Here is a 22,565-nt window from a genome sequence, read left to right as displayed (position 1 = left end):
GCGAAGCGGGGGGCAGTCCTGCGATAGCCAGCAGTGTTCGCTGCCGGCGTCGCGCTGAATAACTACACCATAAAAGGCGTAGTTATTCAGCGTGAAACTGGCAGCGATAAGGAAGCTTACCTTTCACTGCCAGCGATGTGTCCGCAGCATCGGCCCCGGTGCCACCCCGACTCCTCCTCTTCCAGGGCTGACTCCGCCCCGAGCTAGCCATTGCACTCGAAAAGGGACTTTGCGCGTGCGCTAGCTTTAGAAAATAACCCCCAATCTCCTTTCTGCTGATTATATAATTTGGTATAGCAATCCAGAAAACTATTAGCGATATCTGTATTAGTTGTCCAAACCACCCTTGCTTTATCTTTTATTCACAAAATTGTAGAATGTTGCCCCTTCATCCACATAATTTGGCCATCAGTTTACTGGCTCTGTTGCCATATTTATAGAGTTTGTATTTTATAAAATGTAGTAATTTCACAGCCCTTTGAAAAAGAAGATTATTCAATGCAACTTTGACCTGGTCAGCTGTCGATGTAATTCAGACATAGTGCTCTTATACTTGTCTTGTGCCACTTTTAGCACCTTAATCAGTCTAATTATTTCTGCATTCCTAATCTTATTTTGTTTGGCTGCGTAGATTATAATGTGGCCCCCTCATCCCCACTTTTCCTGCTTCCCATAACAAGGGGGAATAAGGCTGAGGCAAGTCATTAAACGTCATATATTCTCCCCACACATTTTGCAAATAGGTGTGAAAACTATCATCACAAAACAGGCCATGTAAACACTATTTGTGAGGAGTCTTCCAGTTCAAGCCCCAGCTTGACCGAAGCATGGTCCAGGATAGAAATAACACCTTTCTCAGCACCTTGTACTTCAGGAAATATTCTCTCTGAAACTGAAAGATAATCAGGTCTGGAGAAGGACTTGTGTGGGTCTGAATAAAACTTGTAATCTGCCTTCCCCCGGATGAAGAATGCACCAGGTGTCCAGCAATACCTAATTCAGTACAAATAAAGATCACATCTAAAACACACTCTGTGGTCTTTGGGGGGCTTACAATCCAATATCCAGTTGGTGACAACATTAAAGTTCCCTCCCATTACGATCAAGTGTTCTGGGAAGCTCAATAATTTGATTACAATAATTTGAATACAATCATGGGAGTAAATAATGGGTGCATTTGTATTACATATGGCCAGTTTTTGATTGAATAACGAGAGCCCACAAACCTTACCCTCTTCATCCTGGAATTGGTTGTACCTTAAAAAAGGCTCTCATTCTCACATGCTATCTCTTACACACACATACACACTCAGTCTCTTATTCACATGCTGTCTCTCTCTCACATGCACATGCTGTTTCACACACACAGGCACATGCTCTCACACTCACATGCTGTCACACACACAGCTCTCACTCTTACATGCTCTCGCTCACATATACACTCTCTCTTTCACATGCTATCTCACTCAAACAGAGTTTCTCACTCGCACCTGCTGTCTCACACAGAGGCTCTCACTCCCACACACACACACAATCTCTCAACTCATTCCCATACACACTCAAAACACACACACATACATACTCTACAAGCCTCAGCCTCTCTCTCACCTCTGGGCCTCCTCTTCGATGGTAGCCGTGGGATGGGCTCGCAGTGTCCCTCATCTTCTCAGGCTACCGTGAGGTGGGATCCACGGTGACCTTACTACCAGGCCTCCTGTTCTCAGGCCACCTCAAGGTGAAATTCGCAGTGGCCCTGCTGCAAACACTGCTTCTCTTCTGCATGTGGCCGATGCTCATCCTCCTTCCTGCCTGTGTGACTCCGGCAACATTATTCTTCTGGGGCCGCACAGGCAGGAAGGAGGAGCACCTAAAGGTGACTTTTTCTTCGAGCTGTGGTGGGATGAGCTCCACCATAACCACGATAATCTTCCTGCTGTGTCGGCCATCAGCACCCTTCTATAGCCCTGCGCCCGGGGGCACTGGCCCCGCTGCCCCACTTCAGTATGCCACTGCATGCTCCCCAAGGGATCAATGACCCCAGTTCCCCTACCCCTCTCTCTGGGGTGCATCCAAGCAGTCTCCCTATCACATACCCCAAAGAACATATTATTCATAAACCAGATATGGCTATAATACAGTATGGTAAATTCTAATTCATGAAACTTTCAGAACAGAACATTATTATTTTTTGCTTGTATTATAATTCCATTTACACTGTTTCCTTAAATTTATACATGTATGTGTGTCACCAGAATTCTCTGGACCTATTAAGGTAGAAATCAAACATATGCAAAAAATAAAATATTATAAACAGTCCAACAGTATTTGTTCCTTAATTAAGCCCCAGTATTTTGTTCCATAATATTGTGGTAGACAAAACAGCAGAACTTTTTTGTGTGTGTGCATGTGTTACTAACTTTGCAGAAAGTATACTGCAACCTGAAGTCCAGCAGAGTCTAGGTGCTTGTGGACAACAATTATCCAGCACCTCCATCCAGAGAAGCTACACAGTTTTTGGCTTCTATTTTATTTTTGGGGAAGCACACCTTACCCTGATGCTGGAGCCTTATTTTAGCTGGATCTAGCAGAGGGCACTGCACTCCACGTTTGTGTAGCTCCAAGCAAAATAGGTGCCATTTCTTTCCTCTGTGTTTATTTTATTTCTTTAGGCATTTTAAATACTGTCGTTCCAAAAGAAGAACACAACGGGTCACATTATTAAGGTTCATATTCATGGTCAACAATCATATGCTTTTGAGTTAATTCAACACCATAGTGAAAACATATTTTGGTTCATAATTGTACATCATCATGGCTATCATAGTAGTTCCTATCTAATTTAGTTCATATTAATTCATTCTAGGTCTACATAACAATGAAGATAGACTCTAATCGTACTAGTCATACCTTTATGTCATTTATTATATAATGATTGTTCAATTAGCCTTCTCTCTTGTATTGGTAATACAATTATCATCATTATAGATGTTTACGTTAAATCGTAAGCCTTTCCAAACAGCCATGTTTTCAGTTCACACTTGAAGTTCTTTTTTTCTATCTGATGTAAAGCCTCTGGAAGAGAGTTCCACAGCTTGGGGCCAGCTATTGCAAATATTCGTTCTCTTATTAGCGTTAGATATGTGCTCCGAGTGGAGGGTACCATTAGGAGACCTTTGTTTTGCCACATGCACTGAGTAATCATGGAAGAGGAGTACTTTATGGCCATTTTAAAGCAAAGCTCCAGCTGCTCAGTACCCTCGTAAAATCTTTATTTTATGAGATCAATTTAAGATCTTAGCAACCATGGGTTTCGGTCAACCTTCTTTCTTCCTCTGCACACCAATTCTATCTGCCCACTCACAGCACAATTTATCACCGGCCGCAATGAAACCTAACTGCCCCAGAATCCAGTTTCCAACCAATTCCTACAATTTGCTGCCTTTTACCATTGCAGGCAGTCCTATATTGCGGAGATTGTTCCCATGGTTCCGGTTTTCTTGATCTTCTATTCTCTCAAATAGCCATGTGGCGCATGCCTGTAGGTCAGTGATCTGCTACTTGGCTTGAGCGGCCTTGTCTTCCTGTGTGGAGAGTCTGTTTAGCAGCCTCGATCTGCTTGGTGTGAACCTCTAGGCCTTCCTTAATGTCTTCCATGGCTAATTGAAGCTTTATTAGCCTTTCATCTAGCACTGCCCTGACATTTTTAGAAATGTATCATCTCTTCAGAGAGAGTTGCCAAATATTTTCCTTCCCTTCCGACACAGCCGACACCAAGGTGTGCTCAGCAGCTTTTCCTTTGTTGTGAGTGCCCTGTGCAACATTAGCGCTCATGTCCTATTTATCCACCGCAATTGAGACCAGCCTTGTGTAAGGGCTAACTGAAATACAGTCAAATTATTTAAATAATATCCCAAAATGTTGCCAATATCCACAAAAAAAAAAATATTGGGTAAACAGGGAGTGCTGCAGGAGCTCTAGATCCCGTGTCCATTCAGCTCCCAGCCATTACTGGAAACAGTAGCCTCCATATCTAGTTGAGTACAATGGGCTGTATCATATAGTCATGGCTGCTGTTACGTCGGCCGGCTGCTGGACTTGCGATCATCCTCTCTCACCTTCCACTCCTCCTCGCTGGGGAAGCTGCTCGGCTCCGGGGCAGGGCGGGGGGAGTGCTCCTGGTGCCATCCTCTTCCCTCCGGCCCTGCCTGTCTTCGGGAGACCTCTCCTCATGGTGGAGACATCACCGCCACTGAATCTTGCCTGTTGGGCCTCCAGGTGCGCATGTGCGCACCCCCTTCTTTTCTTAAAGGGCCCGCGGTGCGCCGGGGCTGCCGGCCCCTCCTCATGACATCATCCACTGGGGACTATATTAGGCGAGTCCTGACTGTTAGAGCTCACCTTAGCAACTTGTCCTCTCTCTTTCTGGGTTAGTTGCTCCTACAGCTTTCTCTGCTCTCTACTACGCCTCACCGTCTTGACCATCTCCGACCATTGCTATACCTGACCACGTCTTCTCCATCTCCGACCTCAGACCATTGCTATGCCTGACCACACTTGACCATCTCCTACCTCCGACCTTTGCTGCGCCAACCACGCCACGATTGCCTCCTGCTTTTGACCACTTCTACGCCTGGCCACGCCATGATTGCCTTTTTGCCTTCGACCACTGCTATGCCTGACCACACTACAACTCATTCCTGCCTTCGACCATCACCACACCTGACCTCACCTCTATCAATCAGTTCCACCTGCAGTCGGTGGGGCCCTGCGGGTCCCTCATGTGGCCTCCACTCCCCTTCGGCCCAAGGGTCCACAAATCCCATGGACTATAACAGAATCACAACAGCTGCAGGTCATGCTATAAGCTTATAAATTGGGATATCCCAGTTCTCCCTGTTACCACTCCGCATCATGATTTTTTTGGGATATATGTGAGTTTTTCCCTGCCCAAAGATATTTCCAGATGTTTCTACATATCAAATTTACATTCTAGTTCATCAGCAATAGCAGTATTGAATGGAATATATACCCCCAGTTTGGCAAAATTATCATTTTAAATAGATGAATTCTTCCCATCAATGAGATGGGTAGTGGGGCCCATCTTTGCAGTAATAATTTAGTCATGTATTTAAGGGGGAAAAATTGTTGTTATTTTGGTGGCTAAAATACTTAGGTCTCAAGGAGCAGCAGAGGGATTTGAATCCTGGCTTCCCTGATTCACAGCCCAATGCTCTATTCACTAGGCTACTCCTCCATACAGATTTATTTTAAATCTTCTGGTTGTTAGTTTCATGGAACATCCCCTTGTTTTAGTATTATGTGAATAGGTAAATACCCATTCTTTATTTACCCATTCCATTTCATTCATATTTTTATAAACTGCTATCATATCCTCTCTCAAACATCTTTTTTTTTTTATCCAGCTAACTTTAGGACAACTGAATAGCTGTCCTAGACTTATCTGGCTAACTAAGCCAGATAATGCTGAATAACTGTATTTATCTGGCTAAACTGGCTGGACATGTGGCCCCACCCTGGAATGTCCCTTATTCACCCTTCACTTAGCAGCTTTTCAGCCAGATAAAATGTTAGCCAGCAAAGTGGTAGCCACTGACCAGAGCTGGATATTCAAAAAGTGCCATTTAGCCGGCTAACTCCAAATTTAGCTGGCTAAATGGCACTAAATATCAGGCCCTAAGTGTCCATTCTCATTTCCCAAATTCTTCCTTTTTCCCTTCAGACCTACCCATCTCATTTATCTGTATTTTTTTTTCATTTATTTATCAAACTTTTAATGATTTTACAAAGAGAACTTTGCATAGATATCCAAGAGATATACAAGAATTCCATTTTACATTTCACATCTCACAGATAATAACCATTCCTTAAAGTAAAATACCAAATAGTATATCTCTACTTTCATAGGAAATAAGGAGAGAAATGAAAATCAAAGGTGATCATTAAGAAATCATCAATAATATAGAAAGGCTGCTCATATACCCATATTACATTTATGGATCCTTTCCCTATAATTGCGGGTTATTGCGCCCGACCTTCCAAGAAGGCCCGTAGTTGTTCGGGGCTGAAAAAAAAGATATGTGTTCCCGGATAGTTTGATTATGTACTTACAGGGGTGGCATAGAACATAGCTAGCCCCTAGTGCTAGGACTTCGGGACGCATTGATAGGAAATTTCTCCTTCGCAATTGCATAGTTTTGGAAAGATCTGGATATATGCGAACCAGTCCACCCAAGAATTGAACATTTATATTTTTTAAATAATTCTTCATAATTAATCCTAAATCATATTGTGAGAAAAAAAGTAACAAACAAAACAGCTCTTTCAATAATTTCTACTTCAGAACTTTCAAGGAAATTTGATAGATTTTAAAATATCTATCCCTTCATTACTTGGTAATGTTACATTTGAGCTGTTTCTCTGAGAGAGGAAGAATATTTTTTTAACAGCAGGAATTTTTTCCATAGGTAATTTAAGGATCTCTTGTACATATTTCTTAAATGTTAGTAAAGGCAACTTGCCCATTAGTTTAGGGAAATTAAGGATTCTCAGATTCAAGTGAATAAGATAATTCTCAACAGATTCAAGTCTTCTCAAAGAGGAAATCTATTCAATTATAGTAATTGCACTCAAATCTTGTAGTTTCTTAACATCTTCTGTTACCTTTTGTAAAGAATTAGCTTGATCCAGTGTTTCTTGTCAGTGGTCCCGTTCAAACATGTCCATCCTGTTCGATACAGCCTCCAGCCTTCTGGCCTGTTCATTGGAATTCAGTGCTGTGCCTGCAATTAAATCCCAAAGGGCATCCAGGGTTACAACCATCGGTTTTACAATTCCCAAGGGGGTAATCGGGCAAGCCCCATGCTCTGTAGCATTTCTGCCCTCCTCCGATGGTTTCATGGAGCTGGCTCCCCCCATTCACTACGCCACTCTCCGGGGTCATAGCCTGAGCAGGAGCTGCGCCCCCCCCCCCCCCCCCTTCTGCTCCGACGCCGGCAGAGCCTCCTGACTGAGCACGCCTGGTGACATCATCCACCAGCGACTCAGCTTCGACGACGTCTGACAGTGATGAAGCTTGCGGCAGTGCTCTGGATCTGGAGGACTCTGTGATAACTCCCCAGGTGAGTACGAGTCTCCTCTCCCCGACTCTTCAGCGGGGCTTGACGTCCTTGCCCTGGGTGTAGGGGTCACAAATTCGGATATTAAGCGTTGCCCTGAGGAATTATCCGGCTCAGGAGGAAAGACTCGGATCTTTCCTTTTCCTTCTTGTGGCATTGTCCCGAAAAACAAGTGATTTTGCACAAAAGGAAAGCACAGAAAGGAGAGCAAGTTAAAATGTGTCTCCTCCAGCAGCCATCTTGTTTTCTCCCACGAGCAAACACTGTCTCATTTATCTGTATTTTAATGGGTTTCCCTTACAAGAACGGATCACGTTTATATGGGTAGGGTTTCTGCATCTCCCCTTCCTCCTCATCTTCTTAGCCACAATATGGTTATCACCAAAGTAAAGTTGTTGGCAACACTAACTATGATGATGCTTAGCCTAGCTGCTTTGTTTTCTGAAATCAGCACAATCCAGTAACGTCCCATTTAAGCCCCTAGTCCTTTTAATAAGAACTCTCATCAGACTCGAAAGCACTCTGGGATTAGCTATTGAAAAGCAGAGAGAAAGCAAAGAAACAAAATTAAGTAAATAAATAAAAATGTCTCTGTTTAGCACAATTTATTCTTCCAAATGAGTCTTTCAACTTTCTGACATTATAGCTAATCAGCTAATGCCTCCTTCACAAGTGCTTGCACTTGGTGTAGTCATGTATTGAAGTGAAAGGTGAAACTCCTTAACATAAGCATAATACATCAACACTTTTCCTGTCACATGCGGTTAAGTAAACAATAACTAGGGATTTCGTTTTCAGTTGTTTACTTTTTCCTGGGAATTTATCAGTGTTTATCACAATGAACAAAAATGAGAGAAAAATCAGTGAAAAAAAAGGAACCATTTATCTGGGAAGGCAACATGGCTGGTCCAGACGCTTGAAGGTGAGAAGAAATGCAGCAAACCCTCCCCCCCCCCCCCATTTAGATGCCATCAAGGTAGGACTGCTGGACTTTAAAATATGAGTTAATCAGAGATCCTTGGGGGACTACTGGTACCGGGAGATCAAAGAGGAGCCTCTGGGAAGGTGATGAGCATGGTCCAGGCACTTGGAGGTGAGGAGAGACGTTGTAACTCCTCCCCCTCCTGTTTAGATGACATCAAGGTTGGACTGCTGGACTTTAATATCTGCAGCAGTGACGTGCAGCCACTGGCGCACAGTTGAAGCCAGGTGCCAAGGTGGGTGCCCCTTGGAGATTTCTTCTTTCTTCCCTTGAGGGACCTGGAATTATAAGAGTGTGACATGGTGTCCTCCTATATGTGAATTATATCTTCCGAGCCCTTTCTTTGGAGTAGTTATAATCTTTTTGTTGATATGGGTAAGAAGAGGAAGGACCATATATGAACTCTTCCGTTGAAGCCAAGTTTGCCTACCCACTCAACCCAATTAACGTTGGATGGGTTTGTAACTCCTTAGACTCTGGACACTGGATCAGGAAATAATGGTCTTGGTGCTTTGGCACCTTACTTAAATGCGACAACCATCTCACTTATCTCCATTAATTGAGTAGCACTAGTGCTACAGGGAGTGGTTGAAATGGGGGTTGCAGAGGGGGACAAAGGAAATTAAGGCATTCTCAACAACCCAGCCGAGTGACAGAGAACTCCTTTCTAGGACTCTGACTGCCCGTTCCAACTTACATAGCACAGAAGTTCCAACACTCCCAGTTAAATCAGCAATTGTGGGATTATGGACTGCCATTGTGGATCTGGAAAAAGCCCTGACCAAGAGATTGATAGTACCTCAATAGCCCATACCAAAATCCATTCTCAGGTTCAAACCCAAGTGCAAGCTATTGTTAACTTAGACCAGAAGATAACTCAGTTGGAGACTAAATATAAAGGAATGCAAGGATGTGAAGCTGCATTTATAAAAGATAAATAAATTGTTCATCATAAATCTGAGGTGTTAGAAAATATGAAGCGAAATCTTTATTTTATAAATGTTCCGAAGACTCCCTTGGTGTCACCTATTGATGTGTTTAAAACATGTTATCAGGATCTTTTAAAGGTTCCTTTGGAATCTATTCTACCAGTTGTTAGAGCGTTCTATTTACCTAAATCTGTGGGGAAACGTGAAGCTGAGGCACACCAGCCGCAGAACCCTCAGACAGCCTTAATCTTACTGTTTGTCTTTGACATTCTCATTTGGAGATTTCATCCCGGGCTATACTAGTGGTTGTTTTAGAACTTGAGTCAGACAAGAACTGGAAACCTGAAGATGTTTTTCAGGACCAAACAGAATTTAGTTTTCGATCATAGGATTGCAGTTTTTCCAGATGTTTCTAAAGCCTGGGGGTAGGCTAGGCGTCAGTCGTTTCTTGTTACGAAGCAGGATGTGACCTTATTGGAAGTGTGCTTCGTGCTAAGGTTTCCCTGTAAGTGTGAAGTTAAATTAGAGAGCAAGAAATATGTGTTTTACGAGCCTGACCAGTTGAATCACTTTTTACAGACAAGGGTGAGACCCAATGATGGAACATGTCCATGAAATACTTCAACTGTTTGGAAATGCCTTTAAGAGGTAATCATTTGTTGATTTTTTTTTTCTATAATGCTTTTTCTGTAGTTTTCTTTTTCTTGTAATTGTTTTTCTGTTAATTTTTTCTCTGTACCAATGTTTCTTTCAAGAAGAATTATATTTTTGTAAACTATGAAATTATAAAATAAATGAAAAAGAGAGAATAGGCTGTGCGCTCATCTGAAAATTCTTTCCATTTGTTACCACTATAGAGTAGTCTTGAAAGATAAGTCTTCTGGTCATCGTTTTGAAACTCTTGAATATCTGCTAGGCTTGAAGAATCGTTACTTTATGCACAAAGTTAAATGCTTTTGCATGCCATATTCTCCTTTTTTGCTCCCAGATTGTGAGTTCTCTCTATGCAGGAGTGTCCGGTGTGTTCAAGGAAACTTGGCATCCATTAGTGATTTGGGAGGGCCATTGAAAGAAAGGTTATTTCTATGAGACTGATTTTCTAGGTCCTCCAGTTTTTCTCTGCTTTATTTCACAGTATCTTTGAGGACTTTAATTATTTCTGATGATCCACTTTTGTTATCCACCAGCCATGAAACCCTTGGGTTAGACTCAGCAATTTGCTTCCCAAATTCCTTAGATTTCAGGTTTATCTCATTGGTCTTGCCGAAAACTTTATCAAACTTAGCCTCCAATATTTTGGCCACTGCTTCTGCCTCCTCCACTGCAGAGGCTTCGCTCAGCAGGAATGGTGATTTCTTGGCTGGGCCTTTTGCTTTGCCGCCTTGGCCTTGCCTCTTTTGACTATCTTTGTAGACATTATTCTGTCTTTTAAAATTACAAACCTGTCCATGTAGCAGATTACTACCGGAAAGATTTGTTGAGATTTGGTCAATTAATGAAGTCAAATGGGCAAAAATACGCAGGCAGGCCCCAGAGCAAGAGATTCAGCAACTGCTCCTGCTCACCACATCACATGTTCCCCACAATTCTCCTTACAAAAAAGGGTAATTTTACCATCACTTATACTATCCAAATATGATAGGGGCAAGCCTCAAATCAGTTCAGTTGAAATCTCTCAGGTCAGAGCATATTGTGATGTTATCTGGATTATTCCAATGTGGTGGTGTATTTGGCTACATTTTTAGCATACTTCCCTGTACCCCCTTGTCAAGTGTTGGTTACTCACCACATCTGCATTTTTTAGTAAAACAGTGGCAGTAAGCTTTCCCTATGCAACATATGTAACTGTCTCTGTTATTTATATCTTATCTTCACTGTGGTGTGGCATACTAGCTACAAAAGGTGGGACAGAAATCTCAAATTAAATAAAATATCCAAAGCAACATGAAACATGCCAGAAACGTTAAGACTAAAACTCAGAACATCTAAAGTGTGGCATGACTGATGGCTCTGTGGCTCCCAGACCTCCAGCTTTTCTACTACTACCCCCCCTCCCCTTCCCCACAAAATAAAATCCCACAGCTAAGCCTGAATAAACTTGGAGTTTGCCACTTCAGCTGATTTTGTGCTGATTCACAATGGATTCTGCCGCAAACTGTGAGCACTATTTCATTTGCAAGTCAATCTGCAATCAGCCCTCTCTAGTGGAAGGTCTGAAAATGGATATACTGCTTCTCCCTTTAGTTGTCACATACCTGGAATAGGTTATTTCTAGAAAATACCACCCTCGTGTTGCCAATCTGTTATCACTGCAGCTGTTTTGACAGATTCTCCTATTCATATGTAACCCCGCTAACCAGGCACATAAAATGTTGTGAGGATCTGATTCAATATGGTGGAGGTCAGTCTCTCTGATTTACTTTGTAGATTTGACAATTTGGGTCACATAGTTGGTGAAGTGGACCCTGTTACAAGGAGTGGGGCAGAATGGCTGGGTCAGGAAGAGCATTGCCTATCGTCCACTCCATAAAGTTGGTCCCTCTATTTCTCAATTAGTGCTGGCATCAATAAAGTTCCACTAAAAATCACACCACTCACAGGCTTAACCAGATTCCTAACTTTATTTTTACTGGATTTTCACAGCCAGCAACTATGTCCATTTCAGCAGAGGGTAACAGTCCATACCAAATTCTTAAGTTCATAGGAGTCACATTCAGAGTAAAGCAATCTCTATACTGTCCCTGGGTAGTCACCTGGAGCAGGCAAGGTCCTATCTTCGTGCAGTCATGACTTCTGGGGCGGTTCAACTCTTCCGGGCTTGCTAGCAGGAGGACTTAAGTGCAGCGTTGCTCTGCTTCCATGATGGGGACTTGTGCTCCCTTGACAGCAATTCCAATAGGGAGGGGTTTCCTCCCCCGGGCTTCACAGGGTCAGGGCCCCCCAGGATCAAATCCCAAGCAACCACAAAACAAAGAAAAAACTCATCGGGGTAGTTTTTCCCTCCTTAATTATTCACTGGGGAAGGGGTGCTTCTACTTTAGTCTCCGTAGTCCAGCCCAGCTGCTGGGGCTCTCTTGGCCACAGGCTGACAGTCCCGCTCCAAGTCTTAAGCTTACTGCCAGGCCAGTTTGCCCGTATGCCAAAAGAAAAGAAAAAAAAATCAAAACAAGTTTAAGTTCACAAGACTACTAGCCAAACAGTCTGTTGTCCAAGCACCCTTGTAGCCGTAGCATAACTCACCCCTACTCCTCAACATTGTGCTTTTTTTGGCAACTGCCTTCCCTGTCCTTTTTTGCCCGAAAAAAAAAAATGCTGGCTGCAGACAAACAGCCCATTACTTTCCTCTAGGCTGAGGTAGCCAGCAAGCTCTAGGGAAACCTCAGTATTAGTGCCGTTTAGGATTAAAGGCAGAGTACTGTACCCTTAGTCCAGATCCATATCCATCTGGTCTCCAACTCTGTGCAGTCCATTTCCATGTCCTCCTCCTCCTGTTTCATGGGGTTATTTGGAAGTTTAACCTCCCCTTCTTCTGGGTGCGTCTGTACTACGTGCTGTTCCCTTTCCCTCCCCTGAGAGCTCAGGGTTGTGCATCAGGTTCCCCAAGGTCCAACCCTCCTGTGACTGACAGCTTCCCACTGGTTCTCTTCCGGCCCTGAAAGGCTGGGAAATGTAGTTTCTGCCCTGCCTTTTCTGGGCCTTAGTCTTCTGAACATAAGAACATGCCATACTGGGTCAGACCAAGGGTCCATCAAGCCCAGCATCCTGTTTCCAACAGTGGCCAATCCAGGCCATAAGAACCTGGCAAGTACCCAAAAACTAAGTCTAGCCCAATATACTGTTGCTAATAATAGCAGTGGCTATTCTCTAAGTCAACTTAATTAATAGCAGGTAATGAACTTCTCCTCCAAGAACTTATCCAATCCTTTTTTAAACACAGCTACACTAACTGCACTAACCACATCCTCTGGCAACAAATTCCAGAGTTTAATTGTGCATTGAGTGAAAAAGAACTTTCTCCGATTAATTTTAAATGTGCCACATACTAACTTCATGGAGTGCCCCCTAGTCTTTCTATTATCTGAAAGACTAAATAACCAATTCATGAGTGCTCACTGCTCTCTTGATTAACAAATGTTGTTACCTAATCAAACAAATCACACTACCTCAACACTTTTCCAAGGTGAGTAACTGAACTGAACTTTTCAACCTTTTTACTTAGGTATACACTGCTCCTAGCTTATTTCTAGCTTCTAGCTACCTTTTTTTTTTTTTTTTTTTAGGATACAAACACTCTAACTACTGCTTACTAGCTGCCTTACTGACTATTTAAAAATACAAACAGTGTAACTTCTGTTTATTTGCTGCCTTACTATTAAAAGCACAAACACCAAATAGTTAACTTTGCCCCAATACTTTTAAAAAAGTCAATGTCCCAAGCAAAACTTACTGATTCCTTTCAGCAACCAGCAAGGTGATCCTCTCCTCTCAGTGTTCCCACTGGATTGTGGATTCTTTTCACGAATTCTGGGTCTACTTCTGTCTCTACCTTTGCTAATCCATTCCAGGTTTTCCAAACTTGGCAAAAAACAAGAGACTCATCACAATACCAAACTCTATCTGGTACCTCCAAAGTTTGGAATACCACACTCCCAGTCCACATGTCAGCAGAATTTAGATCCTTCAATCCACCCTCCTTATCACAGACAACCCCTTTTGATCCTCCAAGCTTCTCTTGCTCACTCTCTTTGGGGGGACATGGCGTTCAAATCCCTCGTTACCTCCTGAGGCCACGAGCTGCTCACAATCTTCTTGTTCCTTATCGGCCTGCAAGGTTATTATGTTGTCTCAGTCTAAATTATTTTGACTTCCCCCTCTAAGAAAAATGTGGTTGGAGCACAGAAGAGAGATGGGTTTTTCTTATCTCGCTCCAAACTTTGGAATATTCTTTCTTTGGTTTTATGGACAGAGAGAGAATTCAGAATTTTTAGGAAGGGCCTCAAAACCTGGCTCTTTGCCAGAGTTTATGAAACTTTTGCATATTCTGGCTGATTTTATGTTTTAGTAGAATCAAGTTGTTATTTTAAAGGTGAATTTTATAAGCCCGATGCGTGCATCAATTATGTTGGAATACATTGGGCTGGCGCACACAAAGTGGGGTAGATTTTCAAAGGGATACATGCGTACCCCCCGAAAACCTACCCCAAACCCCACCTGCGCGCGCCGAGCCTATTTTGCATAGGCTCGGCGGCGCGTGCAAGCCCCGGGACGTGCGTAAGTCCCGGGGCTTGCATGGAGGGGCGTGTCGGGGGCATGTCGGGAGTGACACCGCGTTTCGGGGGCGCGTCCAGGGGCGTGGTTCCGGCCCGGGGGCGTGACAGCGGCCCCTGGACCAGCCCCCGGACCGGAACATGGAGCACGGCAGCTGGCCCGGCGCGCGCAAAGTTACGCCTGCTTCCAGCAGGCGTAACTTTCTTGATAGAGGTAGGGGGGAGGGCAAAGGAAAGTTCCCTCCGAGGCCGCTCCGATATCAGAGCGGCCTCGGAGGGAATGGAGGCAGGCTGTGCGGCTCAGCGCGCGCAGGCCGCCGATTTTGGGCAGCCTTGCGCGCACCGACCGCGGATTTTAATGGCTACGAGTGTATCTATTGAAATCCTGCGTACTCTTGTTCGCGCCTGGTGCGTGAACAAAAGTACGCGTCTGTGCAGATTTATAAAATCTGCCCCACTGAGCTTAAAAAGCCACCATGATAACATGCTGCTGCGTGCACCAATGAAAAGTTTCTAAAAAGGGGCATGGACTGGGCGGGGCATAGGTGTTCTGGGATTTTAGCATGAAATTTGCGTGCAAATACTTACGCACATTGGCACGCTCCAGGGTCCCCTGCCATGTAACTACTTCTGCTATGGATGTTGCATTAAGTTGTAAAACAAAAAAAATTCTAGGCAGATCAGCAGGGTTTTAAAGGTTGGGGCTAACAAGGGAGAAGAGAGGCTATTAAACTAGGGGGGTTTAGAAGTCTTATCCCTTAACTGGGCAAACTGGGGAAAAAACTGGGAGAACTGCCAATGGTGGCAGGCATGTCTTTTAAAATTCCCTAGAAACAGCAAGGTAGGCGATCCAGTAGAACTGAAGGAAGACAACAAAAGGGATGCCACAAAGAAGCCTTTTTCAATTCTTTATTGGAGGAGACGTAAAAAACTGCCCGACTCTGGCCGAGTTTCGCCACATAAAGTGGCTGCCTCAGGGGCTCAATAAGTGTCAGACGTGCTTAAATTGCTATCGATTCCGTTCATCAACGGTACAATGTACATTTGGCAGCGCACAGCACGGATCGTCTCGGTTGCCAGGTTGCGCGCACAAATCTACGCCCGCACATAGGTACTAAAATCTGGCCCTTAGTCTTTCTGCAATGGCCTTATCTTCCCTAAGAGCCCCTTTAACCCCTCAGTCATCTAACGGTCCAACCGACTCCCTCATAGGTTTCTTGCTTCAGATATATTTTTAAAAGGTTTTATTATGAGTTTTTGCTTCTATGGCCAACTTCATTTCAAATTCTCTCTTAGCCTGCCTTATCAATGTTTTACACTTGACAATGCATATGCTTTTTCCTATTTTCTTCAGATGGATCCTTCTTCCAATTTTTGAAGGATTTTTTGGGGTTAAAATAGCCTCTTTCACCTCATCTTTTAACCATGCTGGTAATTGGTTTTCCTTCCTTCCAACTTTCTTAATGCATGGAATTCATCTGCACTGCGCTTCTAAGATATTTTTAAACAATGACCACACCTTTTGTATACTTTTAACCTTTGCAACTGCAGCTTTCAGTTTCTTTCTATTTTCCTCATTTTATCAAAGTTTCCCTTTTGAAAATTTAGTTTTAGAGCTGTGGATTTACATATTGTCCCCCATCCAGTCATTAGTTCAGATTTGATCATGTTATGATCACTATTGCCAAGTGGCCCCACCCCCGTTACCTCTCTCACCAAATCCTGCGTTCCACTAAGAATTAAATCTAAAATAGCTCCCTTTCGTTGGTTCCTGAACCAATTGCTCCATGAAGCAGTTGTTTATTTCATCCAGGACTTTTATGTCTCTAGCATGTCCTGATGTTACATTTGCCCAGTTAATATATTGGGGTAATTGAAATCTCCCATTATTATTGCACTGCCAAATTGTTTTGCTTCTCTGATTTTTCTTAGCATTTCATCATCTATCTGATCATTTTGACCAAGAGGACGGTAGTATACTCCTATCACTATACTCTTACCCAACACTCATGGGATTTCTACCCATATAGATTTATGATATTTATCCTGTTGGACTCTATGCCCTCCCAGACAAAGTGCTATATCTACACCATGTTGATCCTCCCTATCATTGCGATATAATTTGTATTGAGATAAAGCACTGTCCCACTGGTTATCCTCCCTACCACCAGGTCTCCAAGATGTCAGTTTTGTCTATCATCATTCACTGCTATACATTCTAACTCTCCCATCTTTCTTCTTAGACTTCTGGCATTGGCATACAGACATTTCAAAGTGCGTATTAACAACCTACTTTTCGGTTGATATGGATTATTTGGAATTCTTTAAACCAGGTGATTCTTTACTTATAGTCCATATGCCTACTTTTGCTTTTATTGGAGCCTCTCTGTTGGGATGCCCTAACTCTCCTGTTTCATTAGTATCCTCCAAAGATATATTCCTCCGAACCATGCAATGCTGAGTGATGGTTTTCCTCCTTGTTCTTGTTTAAAAGCTGCTGTATCTCTTTTTTAAAAGTTAGCACCAGTAGCCTGGATCCCCTCAGACTAAGGTGGAGCCTACCCTTTCGGATAAGTATCCCCTTTCCCCAAAATGTTGTCCAGTTCTTTATAAAACTGAATCCCTCTTCCCTGCACCACCATCTCCTCCATGCTTTGAGACTCCGGAGTTCTGCTTGCCTCTGGGGACCTGCATGTGGTACAGGGAGCATTTTAGAGAAGGTTCTGGATTTCAGCTTTCTACCTAAAATCCTAAATTTGGCTTCCAGAATCTCCCTCCCACATTTTCTTATGTTGTTGGTGAACACATGTACCACGACAGCCAGCAAATCCCCAGCACTACCTCTAATCCTATTTAGGTGACACATGAGGTCCGCCACCTTTGCACCAGCTATTTACCAAGCAGTCCTCATGTCTCCCAACCACCCAACTATCTACATTTCTAATAATTGAATCATCAACTATGATGGCTGACCTAACCCTTCCCTCCTGAGCAGTAGCCCTGGGAGACTTGTCCTCAGTGCGAGAGGACAACGCATCACCTGGAGAGCAGGTCCTTGCTACAGGATCACTTCCTATTACACCAAGATGATGCTCTCCAACCAGAAGTCCTTTCTGATCCAAGGCAGCACTGGGGCTGTCAAACTGGATTTGGGACTTGGCTGCTATGTCCCTGAAGGTCTCATCAATGTATCTCTCTGTCTGCCTTAGCTCCTCCTGGTCTGCCACTCTAGCCTCCAGAGATTGGACTCGTTCTCTGAGAGCCAGGAGCTCTTTGAACTGGGTGCACACATACAATTGCTCACCAGCAGGTAAAAAAATTATACATATGACATTTGATGCAAAAGGCTGGAAAGTCTCCCTCTTGCTGCTGGACTGCTGTCATCACCTTAATTTTAAGTTCCTAGTTAAGTTTAGGTTGCTAAGGGAATTGGAATTAGAGTACTTTAAATGTATAGGTGTATTCACTAATTAATCTGCTAGTGACCTACAAGGGGATGATTAAACTCTCAATGAGGGCTGGTGCAATAGTATAATTTAGATAAGAGCCTGATTGATTTTTATGTCTCTTTCCTAGGGTTGAGCTAGAGTTGGGTAGGAGGGAAAGACAGACACTAGAATTAACTCCCTCTGGCTTGCTTTTTATCTCAGACACATACAAACTCTAAATAATATATACCACTATTAAACCTATCTCCAAACTTTTTGAAATTCTAAGAATTTCCAAAGCTATACTTACCAATCCTCTTCAACCACCATTAAGTTGATCTTCACTCAAATGATTGAGAGGTTTGTGATAACGATGTGTGCTTCTGATCCTCTTCTACTGCAAAGGGTGCGGGGCCTCTGGAAGCTGGGGCTGTGGAGATTGAAGCCTGGATCGCTCACTGTGACCTTGGGAGTCCTCTCCCGGGGGATGCTAGGAGCAGTATGTCTTCTCATTACTCTTAAGGGGACAACCTCACCAAATCCCTTAACCTACAATGCCTTAAAATATCCCAGAAACCACATCCTATTTATCCCCTATCACATCATATGCCATCCAGTGGACACTTAGCAGTACTGCAGCTTCAAACATTCAGCATTTTCCATAACATTTCAAACAATGAAAATCCTAGGTTCTTCCCCACCATGGGCGGATTGGCCTATCGAGGGACTGGACATCCCTCGGTGGGCTGGTTGCCATGGCAACATGATAATCTCAGCTCCTGCTGAGGGATTGACATGGAATTCGACACAGCCCGAGGGAAGTGTTGGCGGGGCCTTTACAGAGCCCAACCCGTCGTGGCCAAAGGGAAGTGGTGGCATGGCCCGGGGGAGGTCTCAACCCAAAGAAAGGCCTACAGGCTCAGCAACAGGAAGCATCTGACAGTTGCAGGGCTGCTCCTCCCACTCCCCTCTCTGGCAGTAAATGAGCAGCGTAGGCTTGGCCAAAGCCCAGAAGAAAGGAGGAAGCCTGAGAAGTGTGTGTGTGGGGGTATGAGAAAGCGCCATCATGTGTGTATGAAAGAGACTGAATATGTTCATGCGAATGAGCCTGCCTATGTGTGTGAGAGAGCACTTGCATGTGTATATGAAAGAGAGAGAGCCTGAATATGTGCATGAGTGAGCCTGAATGTGTGCATGAGAGAGAGCTTGCAAGTGAGCATGAGAGCCTGAATATGTGCATGAGAGTGTCTGCATGTGTGTATGAAAGAGAGAGTGCCTGCAAGTGTATGAGATAGAACCTGAATATGTGCATGAGAGTGAGCATCTGCATGTGTATGAGAGAGAGTGTACCTACATGTTTGTATGAATACCTGCACATGTGCATGAAAGATTGAGAGCCTGCATGTGTGAAGGAGAGAGAGATTGTGTGGCCTTCTTCACCCAAATCCATAACAATCTCTGGAAAATCAAAAGATGCCAAGTATTTATTTATTTAATGGTATGGAGAGCTAGAAATGTTTTAATTATTTAATTTTTAATTATTTTAAATTTTGGGGTGTTATTTCACATGTCTGCTGTTTTAAAATATTGTATTGGTGTTTGGGAAAGATTAGAACAAATTTATGTGACTTTTTAAAACATTAGGGGCCCAACATTGAAAGATGGCTGTTTAAGTAACTGGTAAAAAGGAAACATGAAAAATATCCAATATATTCGTATTACCGCTCACGCCAGCGATACTTATAGAAATGTGTTTTTTTTTAATATCTTATCAATTTTTTGTATTTTTATTTTTATTTTGAATTAATTTTTATAAACAGCTATCCAGCTTTATATCAATCAAATGCATGTAAACTTGAATTGTATTGAATTAATATTGAAGCCGCATCAGCTTGCCAGAAGGAGTACCAAGTCTGCCAATAAGGTCTCCCGGACTGATCAATCATCTGCGGTTTCAAAGTCATATGATATTTTTACAGTCCATATTTTTTTAGCAAATACTCAATACTTGAAGGCTTCTTCACTGATAACTTGAAAATATTTCGGCTTACTCATCAATCATCCGTGGCTTTACCGCTAGTAGCTTGAAAGTGTAGGCTCTACTATTGTCGGCATATATCAATTACATATAAACTTTACCGCTGGTAGCTTGAAAGTGTAGGTTCGACAATGGCCAGTGTTTCGCATGAAAATGCTTCTTCAGGAGCTCTGTTTACATTATATGCGGCAAATTTCTAAACATTTTAAATGCCTTGCTGATTTCCAGAATGGCTTCTGAAAATAAATAACATCAAAAAAACTATTTCAACAAACTTCAAATATCAAAACACAATTGAACTTATCTTGGTGGCAGTAGTACCGTCAATTTATCCCAGACATCACGTCTCTTCAAACTTCACTTCTGGAACAGAGACCATACTGAAATTTTGAACACATTTAAATACCGTCTGAAAACTGACGTCACTACTCGTAAAAAAAACATGGTGGCAATACAGGCGGATAACCCGCCAAAAAAACTCTCAAAAACTATTGGTAAGAACTTAAAAAAAAAGGGGGGGAGGGATCAATTTGCCTTTAAATGTCTCCTGGTATTTATAGAAATACTTGCAATTCTAATGCGGTGTTTAACCCAAAAGGATGAATAGTATTCAGAGTGTATATCCAATGCTGTTCAGCTCGCAGTAATCTTGTAGTCAAATCCCTACCTCGCCAATGGGGTAGCAATTGTTCTAAGACACACACTTTTAAATCATCAAATTTATGTTGACACTCGATACAATGGGTTACCAAAGGGGCTGTCAGCCGCTGGTTGTTAACATTTGAACGATTCTCAATGATCCGAACTTTTAAAGAATGCTGCGTTTTCCCTATATATGATTTATTGCAGAGACACTGTATTATATAGATGACCCCAGATGAGGTACATGTGGTTACCGAGCGTAAAAATATGGTCTTCTGCAGAGCTAAAAACGTTAGGCTGTCAGTTGTCAACATCAGATGGCATACGGAACAGTCGCCGCATGCTGAATGCGATCCCGACTGATTTTGAAAAATCTTTTTAGAAATGTCTGAATGGACTAATTGATCTTTTAAAGATGCTCCTTTAGTATATGTAAAACGTGGTAGTGTATGAAATTCATGATGTCCTTGCAGAATAAACCAATTTTGTTGAATGGCTTTTTTTCACCGTTGCAGACATAAGAGAAAAAGGAATAACATGTTAACCACTCCTCATCATCTTTTATCTGGGGAAGAAACAACCATTCACGATGTGAATGTTTAGCTATTAAATATGCTCTTTTTATACAGCGTTTGGGATATCCTCTCTCTATAAATCTCTGACTTAGGGATGTTGATTGATGTTGATATTCTTCAGACGTGGTGCATAGTCTTCTAATTCTGAAGAATTGATTCCTAGGTAAATTTTCTTCCGGTATTTTTGTGTTCTTTTTCTCCTATGTCTGCAACGGTTAAAAAAGCCATTCAACAAAATTGGTTTATTCTGCAAGGACATCAGGAATTTCATACACTACCACGTTTTACATATACTAAAGGAGCATCTTTAAAAGGTCAAACAGTCCATTCAGACCTCGGATTTTATAACATGCGTGGCTGCGCGCGCATGTTATAAAATCGGGCGTGCATTTGTGCGCGCCGGGTTGCACGCACAAATGCACGCCCACGCGTAGGTATTAAAATCCGGCCCATGATGTAAACAGAGCTCCTGAGGCATTTAATATGTTCAGAAATTTGCCGCATATAATATAAATAGAGCTCCTGAAGAAGCATTTTCATGTGAAACACCAGCCGTTGTCGAGCCTACATTTTCAAGCTACCAGCGGTAAAGTTTATATGTAATTGATATATGCCGACAATAGTAGAGCCTACACTTTCAAGCTACTAGCGGTAAAGCCGCAGATGATTGAGTAAGCCAAAATATTTTCAAGTCATCAGTGAAGAAGCCTTCAAGTATTGAGTATTTGCTAAAAAAATATGGACTGTAAAAATATCATATGACTTTGAAACCGCAGATGATTGATCAGTCCGGGAGACCTTATTGGCAGACTTGGTACTCCTTCTGGCATGCTGATGCGGCTTCAATATTAATTCAATACAATTCAAGTTTACATGCATTTGATTGATATAAAGCTGGATAGCTGTTTACAAAAATGAATTCAAAATAAAAATAATACACAAAATTGATAAGATATAAAAAAAACCCATTTCTATAAGTATCGCTGGAGTGAGCAGTAATACGAGTATATTGGATATTTTTCATGTTTCCTTTTTTCCTACAATTGAATGATTAGTGGAAACTTGTATGCTATTTTTTTGATTTGTTTAAATAACTGGGCCAGATATAACTTATGCAGCTGAATTACACGGTATATTCAGCAGCATGGCCTTGTCGCTGAATATACGCATATATATTTATACTTAGCTGTATCAGTTATAACCATCTAATGCAGCTGGTAAACTTATGCGTCTAAGACAGAATATTGCTATTTAGTTGCATAAGTTATGCAGCTAAGTCACTCCACCCACTGCCCGCCCACTAAATGTAAACGCATATTCAGCAGGACTTGCGAGGTTAAGTAGCGGCTAAATAGCAATATTCTGTCTTAGACGCATAAGTTTACCAGCTGCATTAGATGGTTATAACTGATACAGCTAAGTACAAAATATATAAGCTACCAGCGGATCTACTTATCCGACTAAGTAGTGCTGAACGCACTTTGAATATTGGGCCCCCTATGTTTGTTGGCTGATTTGATATATTAATTCTTTTCATGGTTTTAATATTATAAATATCAAATCTTTTG

The sequence above is a fragment of the Rhinatrema bivittatum genome, chromosome 2 (assembly GCF_901001135.1).
Source record: "Rhinatrema bivittatum chromosome 2, aRhiBiv1.1, whole genome shotgun sequence".
Taxonomy (NCBI): domain Eukaryota; kingdom Metazoa; phylum Chordata; class Amphibia; order Gymnophiona; family Rhinatrematidae; genus Rhinatrema; species Rhinatrema bivittatum.
The sequence above is the reverse complement of the archived record's forward strand: the minus strand, read 5'-3'. Positions refer to the sequence as shown.